The 6,526-nt window shown below is 32.8% G+C and overlaps 1 long non-coding RNA gene across 1 annotated transcript; it reads right to left on the reverse strand.

The window, feature by feature from the left end:
• Positions 1-1,218: 1,218 nt before the first annotated feature.
• LOC145047988 (uncharacterized) lies at positions 1,219-5,826 on the reverse strand. Its single transcript, XR_013682614.1, has 3 exons — positions 5,567-5,826; positions 1,481-1,591; positions 1,219-1,401 (listed from the first exon to the last, which is right to left on the reverse strand). It is a non-coding gene; the product is annotated as an uncharacterized LOC145047988 (long non-coding RNA).
• Between the last annotated feature and the right edge of the window lie 700 nt (positions 5,827-6,526).

The following is a 6,526-nucleotide window of genomic DNA, read 5'->3' on the forward strand; positions in this document are numbered from 1 at the left end:
TTTTGTGAAAAAAACTGAAGTATAATGGTATTTTGTGAAAAAACAAAATTATGAGGGTATTTTGTGAAAAAAATGGAAGTATAATGGTATTTTGTGAAAAAAAAAGTATGAGGATATTTTGGTTAGTGTTGTGTTAATCTAGGCATAAGTTTGATGGTTTTTAAAGTTGTTGGACGATTTTGCCCTTGTCCCAAAGATGGCAATCCTTAAGAACATAAGGAAAGGGAAGTTCAAATCACAAACAATACAACCAAAAGCGAAGAATCTCAATTGCTAATTTTTATTAAAAATGATAACTATAATTACATTTGTCATTTTGAAAAAAAAAAGGATAAGTACATGCTATACAACAACCACATCTATAATTCTAGAGTTTCTACGATTCTTTCAATTCTTTAAGTTTCAAAAATACTTTGTTTTTAAGAAATTCTAACCACAGACTCTATTGCAGCCACAAACAATTTATCATGAAGAGAAGACAAAGATTCCAACAAGGCTTTGCAAATTTGACTTTGGACAAAGTTTGTTTTTGTTAAGATCCTTTGATCCCAAATATTTTGGGCTTTTAACATGTCCATTATTATGAAAAAATGATTTTCAGATCATGGAACCTGCAACAAGGGTATTTCAGTCATTAGTTAGTAAGGTTGTGTATAACTTATAAGGATAAGATTTATTACACGAAGGTATTTAAAGAAAAAAATGAAATATTACCTTTTGTAACGAGAACTCAAACAAGTATGCATGACTTTGTTATGAATACTTCAAATTGACCTTTGCTTAAGAAACCAATGGAAACAAATAATAAGAAAGACAACCTTGTAGCCTAACCTGAGCCAATGGGGTCCCATTAAAAGTACATAACTTTAATTTGGTTTTTCTTTAATTGTGAAACAATATATTTATAAAGATATTTTGATTAAAAAAAGATGTAATTAACGTTATAAAAAGATAACAGATTTTAAAAATCTACAAAGAAAAAAAAATTAAAAACAGGTGCACTATGTTGGAAATGCTTTTAGAGTTTTAGTAAACAGGTAGATTAATTTAATCACTTATGTCAATACATGGGAGACCACTTCCGGTAGGAAAAGTAAGAGAATCTTACAAGTTAATATTAGCAAAGATCAGTAGGTGCTATAAGCAGAAATAAAACTAGTAGAATACAATTTCTTTAAGATCATATATAAGTAATATAAGTCAAACCATGTTGGCATTAACTACCTTTCATATCATAATGCCGATTTCAAATTGTTTAGCCTTCTAAGATGACCTTGGTGAGATTGTTGCACCTATAGCATCCTCATCTTCCTTCTTACCTCTTTCTTTTTATACTCCTGACCTAGAATTCAACATATAAACTGATAATTTTCATTCAACATATACAGCCACAGAAAGCACCTGAATAAAAAATGAAAAAACGGTTAATGTCTTGCAGGAATGAAGTATTAGAAAGATGAAAAAGGGTTAAAGTTTCAACCTTTCTGGCGTTATGTTGACCGATGAAATTTCAACAAAACAGAACACACACGATGTGCTCCAGAAACTTTTGCCCAGTCTTTTCCCCCATTGTGTTTAAGACCACTACGAGCTGGTTTTGACAGCAATATCAACATATTTCAAATATAGAGGAAAACTGTCACACCCCAAAACCAGGAACGGCGGAAACGTTCTGGGGCGGAGGACGTCATGTATAATATCAACAACAATGTAAAGTAGTAAACAAGCAACAACATCATCCATTGCATTAATAATATAATTATTTTACAAATGTGTTCTGTTAAATTTTGATAAACACTAAAGCATAAATCAAAATGAAAGATAAGTCTTGAACAAGCACCATCTTCCTTTCTCCTTGCATCGTTACCTGTCTATGATGACCTGAGGATACAAGTAATTTTGAAAGCGAGTATCAGCTTTGAAGCTGGTGAGATCATAAGTATTAATGTGTCTTAATTTGTAAAACTTATAATTTTTAAGACTTGACATTGTTTTGAAAGAAAGCTCGTATAAGTATAAAAATGTTTGTAGAACAACTGTAAATGTTTGAAAAACCCTAGAAATCCCTATGATTCCTATTAGTAACAAAAGGAGTCTTCTACCAAGACTTGACTGTTCTCAATGTAATCTTCTACCAAGTCCTAACTGTTCTGAATGTAGTCTTCTACCAAGACCTAACTGTTTTGATTGTAGTCTTCTACCAAGACCTAACTGTGTTACTATTATTATCATTATAAGAATTTGTATCCTTTGGTACTAAGATACTTACATATAATTCACCTCATTGGTCATGTGAATGAGTCACAAAATAAAGGCAATAATACAACTAACCTGAATATTACCCTTTGGTACTAGGGTAACTATTATTGTTAACTTTAAGACATCCGTAGACGTACTCTTACCTCTGTTGCTAACAGCTGGGTATAGGAATAGTTAATCCCTTAATCGTATACCTGTAATGGTACCAACCGTTGACATCCGTGGATGTACTTTCACCTCTGTGGCTAACAGAAATTTTAGGAATGGTCAATCCCACAACTGTATCCTTGGGTACTAGGATAATAAACCCAATCTATCTCGTCGGTTATGTGATTGAAATCACAAGGTAAAGATAAGAATGAGGGTTTTGATAACAGAGTCGATACATATAAAATGTAATAGGACTCCTCCTGATATATCTATGTAACAGTGCTCTTATAAGCATGATCATGTAAAAGTAAACATGTATATGTACTTATGTAAATGTGCTCATGTAATTGTAATCATGTAAAAGTAATCATGTATATGTACTTATGTAAAAGTGCTAGCTGTAATGTGTGTTCTCTCTATCTAGCAAGTATAGTAATGTACTGTAATGTTCTAGAAGGTATTGACTCATGAATGAACTGACTCATTTATATGATATCTCGTTCTGGTAATTGTTCTAGCATCTTCCTGAACTACTCATATGGTAGCTTTCTAGTAATCTAAATGGTACGTATGGACATGGATGTATACCCTTGCTACCCAAGGGCATAGGATGAACTGGAAGGACCTTTTATGACTATATATGTGTACATGATATATAACTAATATTTAAACGACCTTCGGACGAATACCCAAAATCCCACCAGACCACATCTCAAGGCGCAAAAAGGAAATAGGGTGGATAGCCTTCCTAAGTCTTTTAAACATTTCTTATATAAGTATACATATAGAGGCATGCAATTTATAATATAAAAGCATAAATAAGATTTGTAAGACATTTGAAATATAAGTATTATTTTAAGAAAAGATCGACTTGGTGTCAATCTATAAAACAATTTGAAGGCATAAGTTTAATAAAACAGTTTAAGTATAAGGAAACATTTGTTTGAAACACAGTTGTAAATAAGTTTGAAAGGAAATGTACGGAGTAAGCTGTACAGTGTAAAAAAAGGGGTTTAAAACATATAAAATGTTTATAAAAAGTCATTTGAAGGAAACTGTTTGGTAAAACGGCTAATAAGCAGCCAAATCATTTGAATGTTGTATATTAATCACATGTGATTGATGTAATAAGTAATATAATCCCACTTACTAATCACATGTGATTGACATAATAAGTAGCATGATTCTACTTGTATCCCCCCCCCCCCCCCCATAAAACATTTAAAATAGTTTAAAACATTAGTTAAGGGGTATGAACTCACCTGCAGTAAGTGACTGCATTTCACGGGCTGTTATCGTACGGAAGGATCGGACAAGTGCTTGGTGTCAAGTGGAGACTTAGACACACACAATGATCCTAATTACATATGAAGACATATGTATATAAATAATTAGAGATTTAATCACTAATCATACAAGTATAAACATTTAAGCGCGAGGACAACACTTTTGGTCAAGTGCTAGGAGGCTAATGGGTTGCAACAAAGGAGTGCAATGCCCCTAATGGAAGTTTAAGGTCAAAAGACCATATTCATTAGAGTTTACGGCCCAGGGGAGTAAGCTCCTGGCCGTAAACTCTCAAACAAGTCATGAAATGGAGTTTAGAAGTACTACAACCTTATAGGGGAATTGTTTCAAGGCTTTACAAGTGTTTGGGCACCATATTGACTCCTTTGGGGAGTTTACGGCCCAAAGACCCTTTTTCCCTTGGAGTTTACGGCCGTAAACTCCCTTGGGAGGGTTCTTATTTTCCTTTCAAGTCTCCAACATTTCTAGGAACAAGTCTAGGCTTCAACCATTGGCTTAAGGAAAGTTTATGGCACTAAATGGGACCATTTGATGGAGTTTACGGCCATAGAACTCTTTGGGCCGTAAACTCCCTCACACATGAGGTTCTAAGAATTTTAACTTGTCCAAAACTCATCTAGGTACTTGCCCTAAAAGTCTCTTGGCCTAAGGAAGTGTCTAGGGTGTCCTTTGACCCCTTAATAGGAGTTTACGGCCCAAGAAATACTCTTGGCCGGAAACTCTTCAACACTTAAGCTTTTCATGAGTTTTCTAGGTCCTAAACACTTTAAGGTATTTGCCTAAAATGAAGACTAAGCCTTAGGAAGAGTTTGAAGGGATTTTGGCACTTAATCTTGGAGTTTACGGCCCAAGGAGCTACTTGGCCGTAAACTCCCTTCTAGAATTGATTTCTAATTGTTTTGTTGGCCTAAATCATGAGTTTAAGGCTTCTAGGTTTTTGTTCTAAGGCTAAAGGAACATTAGGCACTCATTTGTGCCCTTTACTTGGAGTTTACGGCCCAAGAGGTGTTCCTTGGCCGTAAACTCCTCAAACTACTTGGTTTTGATTTGTTTCTAGCCTCTAATGCTCATACATAAGGTCCTTAGTTAGATGCCTAACACGGAAATGGGACTAGGTGGCCTTTAGGCTTGATTTTGGAGTTTACTCCCCAAGAACGTTCTTGGGCGGTAAACTCCCGGATCTTGTGTTTTGGACATGTAATTAATGTTATTAAGCATATAACAAGTATTAAAACACATCTAGGAAAGTAGACTCACAATCTGGGATGAAAACCCGAAGATCCGTGAGAGAGAAATGGGCTTTTCTCTAAATGGAATTCAACTAATGAACCAATTTGGTTCAGAATTCTATTTATAGTCCTGAGATTTTTGGCAGAAAATATTTCTATTCTCGGAATGGATTCTAATGATTCTAGGGTAATGGAATTTACAGTGTTGCACAAAATCCTTGTGCAACCACTCTCCTAATACCCCTTTTTGGTGTAAAACCCTAAAACTGCCAAACTTATATTCTAAGCCTGAATTTTCATTGTAACTGCTCTACTTCTATTGGACTGAAATGGTTTGATTAGAATGGAAAATTTCAGGTTGTCACAAAAACATACAATTTGATTCATATAAAAATGAAAAAAAAGTTGTATGATAGGAGATGACATTTTGTCGAACACTTGGTGGGCTTCTTTTAATATAGTTGTAAATGAAAAATCATGTGAGATTCACAAATCACAACTTAACATAAAAAAATCTATTTCACATACTCTATCTCAATCATGAATCAATTCTTAATTCGAGTTTCAGATTAAATCAAAAACAGATTGGGAGAACAAATTGAAAGAAGAAATCGACCAACCATTAGGAGTCTTGAGAAAACGAATTCGTTTGATTTGAAACTTGTTCTCTACCTCTGTCGTTAGGGTGTAAGCCATGTGTGCCAGCTTTGGGGAAAATCCAACTGTTAGGAAGAATCGAAGGACTCACAAGAATCCAATGAGTTGCGGCAAACGCCCATCTTCGTAATAGGAGTGAAAGAGAGTTTAATCATGATCGATTCTGTCTTCTGAGTTCTCTCAGTTGATATCTGATAAGGTTTGAGGAGTTGGTATGCGAAAACATATGCGATAGAAAGTAAAGCATCGTTAGCTTTAAACGACGTCAGATATTTATTGGAAATTGCCAGTGAATAAAGAAACGCATATGGGAATCGCTTTTTTGTTTTTTTTTATTAAATCACTTATCAAAACTACCTAGTTTAAATGAATGGGTACCTAATGTTATATAACCTTAGGGGTATATTCACTTTTCCCTATATATATATATATATATATATATATATATATATATATATATATATATATATATATATATATATATATATATATATATATATATATATAGGTTCAGGTTCATTTGAGACCATTCTAATTTTGTGAGACCGTGAGACCAAATCTATAAATAATTTTAAAATGCAAAATAAATGGAAAAATCCAAAAAATCTTTTTTTAAATATTATTTTCGGAACTAGAATTAACCAAAAAACATATAAAAAAAATAAAAAAAAATTCCATTTTTTTTTTTGAAAAATATGTGAAGTATTCTCAATAGAATATTACACTGACATATTCTAAAAAATAATTTTAAAATGCAAAATAAATGGAAAAATCTAAAAATTCTTTTTTTAAATATTATTTTCGGAACTTGAATTCACTAAAAAAAATTAAAAAATAAAATAAAAAAAAAATTCTATTTTTTTTGAAAAATACGTGAAATATTCTAAATAGAATACTACACTGTACATATTTCTAAAAATAAT

Source organism: Lactuca saligna, chromosome 1 (genome assembly GCF_052625555.1).
Source record: "Lactuca saligna cultivar CGN05327 chromosome 1, ASM5262555v1, whole genome shotgun sequence".
Taxonomy (NCBI): domain Eukaryota; kingdom Viridiplantae; phylum Streptophyta; class Magnoliopsida; order Asterales; family Asteraceae; genus Lactuca; species Lactuca saligna.